This window comes from Pinus tabuliformis, chromosome 2_2 (assembly GCF_031772625.1).
Source record: "Pinus tabuliformis cultivar Carrire ecotype Pingquan chromosome 2_2, CPIR1, whole genome shotgun sequence".
Lineage (NCBI taxonomy): Eukaryota > Viridiplantae > Streptophyta > Pinopsida > Pinales > Pinaceae > Pinus > Pinus tabuliformis.
The window spans coordinates 689466048-689469538 of NC_142300.1; positions in this window are offsets into that span (position 1 = coordinate 689466048).

Here is a 3491-nt window from a genome sequence, read left to right on the forward strand (position 1 = left end):
GGGTTTTTCCGAGGAAATTGGTCCAAAAATAATGATGTCACTTGTATTCTTATTTATATTTCCTTCAGTGGATGATTTGTAATATGTTGAGCATGCACTAGTGTTTATTTTCAGTGTTTACTTTGTAAATAACTTGTTAAGTAACAAAACAAGTAGGTAGGAATAAATCAATAAAGTGCATAGAGGGTTTCTAACTGATAGAATTATAAACTTCAACATGGTATCAAAGCGTGGTTGCAAACCATAGGAGAATTGAGGACATTAGCCGTGTAGAGAAATAGTAGCAGAAAACAATTGTCCCAAGTGACAGAAGTTGTTTCTATCATAGCAACAACAAGGCAAGGGCGACACAGTGCCTGTGTCATCAATGGTGAGCCAGGAAGAGGCAACACAGAGGCTAAGGGAGGCAAAGGGAGACTCACGCAGAGCCACATATAAACTAGGAGGGCTGGTGTAAGAGGCTAGGTTGCTAGTGCCGAGATTGCGTAGAGCCTAGGAGCTCTCTCCTTCAGTTTGGTGGGGTTTAAGAGGCTGTGGGAAAGTTGCAGAGTGGAGCTTATGAGGTACTGTAGTCAAAACAGTACCTAGCAAGGCAAAGCCAAGAGGAGGGAGTTGCTACGAAGGGTTTCTAGCTGAGAAATTTGGATCAATGGTGCAGTTACACAGACAATCAGAGTAGGGGGCATCTTGACATCAACGGAAGGATTTCCAAGAGGGAAATCAAGACTCAGAAGGAGTCGAACAAAGAATTTCCAGACGGGAAGTAGAGAGACTCAGACAGTGTTGAACATAGAACTTTATGATGGCAAGTAGACTCAGCGGGAGTAAAATAGAGAATTTCTAAAGGAGAATTAGACTCAGCAAGAGACCAACAAAGAACTTCCAAATGGGAAGTAGACTCAGTAGGAGTTCAATAGAGAACTTCCAGGTGGGAAGTAGACTCAGCAGGAGTGGAACAAAGAACTTTTAGGCAGGAAGTAGAGAGACTTGGAGGAGTCGACAAGAAGCACAGAGAGATGGCCATGAATGGGCTAAGGGATCAGGATAGGTTGGATGGGGCATCCAACTTTGTCATTTGGAAGGTCAGGATCATGTCTGTTCTATGTGCCATGAGTGCTCAAGTTCCACTTCAAAAGAAGTGGGAAGACATTGAACTATAGTCAGAAGGACTACAAGAGATGAGGGGCAGGGTCGTCGAGGTACCCAACCTCTTAGATTAGACCATGCTATGGGAGCCCCAAAGAGAATTAGTAGGACTAGCTTATGTGGGTATAGATGGATGTGGATGGAGCAACAAAGAGAGCTACAGTGCAAGAGTTCTGAGACAGTGTGAGGCTAGCAGGTTGCAACAATGCGAGAGGCAAGGGAGTGGTGCACTAGTGGAGGATGGCATAGAGAGGTGTGCAACGGTGCAAGATGCAGGGAGTTGTTGCAGCAGTGTAGAGGCCAGAGAGGGAGCACTTGTCAGTGATAGAGGGAGCTTTAGCATCAGGAGGGTCTCTAGCACAATAGAGAGGTAAGAGTTGGGAGATCAGTTACTTAATTCTTAGTAACTGAGTTGCAATGCAAGAATGGGTAGCACGATGCAGCATGATGAGAGGAGTTGCAGTGCAGATGCAATGTTGGGAGAAAGGACCAACAATAACACAAATGCAGAGGGAGTTGCAGTACGGATGTAGCAGTGGCAGTGGAAGGGCCATGGATAGTAGTACAGGATGCATCAGTGTAGAGGAAGGTGGGTAGTAGGCCTAACATCAGCACAGGGACCAATGCTAGTTGATTAGAGTAATGCTCAGTGAGGAGTATTACTAGGGCATAGTCATTTCTAAGAGGGAGTGTTTATTTGTGGTAGCATCGGATGTGATGTAGAGAAAAAATTTGGTGGAGACGTTGGGGCACATGAGATCTCCAATACCCAGAAAGCGCTGGGGAAGATCCTAAAGAGTTCAGGAGATATTTAAATAATTAATATTTTTGATGGAGTCCCTAAGTATAAACTTAGGGAAATTAAAATATTAATGTGGATTAATATAAAACTATGTTAGAATGGTCCAAAAGACATGGATCAAGCCAGATCTAATCTTATTTGTTGATTAGGGGCTTAATCTCAGCCGTTGATATGTCAACGAGAAATATATAAGAGGAGGCTTGAGGGTCACTTGGACAACACACCAGATGATCAATCATTCTATTATCTAGAGTAGGGTTTGACAAGAGAGTTAGAATCAGTGATCAGATTTGCAGCTAAGGAGCATTGAGTAAGAAAGACAGAGATTCAGAGAGAGTTTCGGGAGATCAACACTTGAGCTAGAGAGAGTGACATAGTAGCATTAAGGGCTCATGCAAGGCCACACAGAGGCAACCAAGAGTCATGCAGTGCTTCAAAGAGGCCAGTTTCACTAACTCAAAGGGCTAGAAGGCTAACATAGGGCCTCTTGAGGCTAACACAGGCACATTTAGGGTGATGTAGGGCTAGCGTTGGGCAGAGAGAGGCTGATGCAGTCTAGAAAGATAGACATTGGGGTTTCTGGGGTAGATTGGAGCTGAGGAGCTACCAGAAGGTTTATCCAGGGTTTCAGCGGGGACATTTGTCTCAGACTGAGAGGTACTACCTCCAAGGGAATTCTCTATTGGGTAAGCTCGATTTGGAATCCATATTGTACTCTAAAATTGCTTAATAAGGAAATCCTCAAATAACTGCTCCGGTTTTCCTGCATTAGTTTTTTCCAGGGACATTGGTCCAAAAATAATGGTGTCACTTGTGTGCTTGTTTCTATTTCCTTCAGTTGATGATCTATAATATGTTGAGCATGCACTAGTGTTTATTTTTAGTATTTACTTTGTAAATAACTGGTTAAGTAACAGGACAAGTAGGTAGGAATAAATCAGTAAAGTGCATGGAGGGTTTCTAACTGGTAGACTTAAAAACTTCAACAAAGGCATCAATGCCACAAGAATTTTTAGGGGGAGATTTTTTTATAATTTCCTATTTTTTGATCATTTTATGAAAAACCATTTTCCCATTTGGTTAAAAATGAACCTATTTTTTCCATAGATATGATTAAATGAATAACATTCACCAAAAATTCATTACTTTCATAGTTATAGAATTGAATATTTGTCTACATTCTATATATGTGATTTTTCAAACTAGGATAATTCCCTAGAATAATATACAAAGCTATAATGTTTTATTGATTAAAAAATATCCTAATCAACACTATATAATATGAATAATCAGGGAAGACTAAAATATTAGAAAACTATAAGGAAACCTCCATGGAGCATATACATACCCTAAGAAGGTTGGAGGACATTTTTTCCTGGGGACATGAGCTAACTCCCAAGAAAATATGAGTGGTAGAAGATGTAGAGTCTAATTCATGTGACTACAAAAGGAAATTAATCATTAAGAGGACATAGTATAAATAAATTTAATCAGTATAAAAAGCAGTATTATGTGCATATTTGTAGAGATACCATTTAAAAAT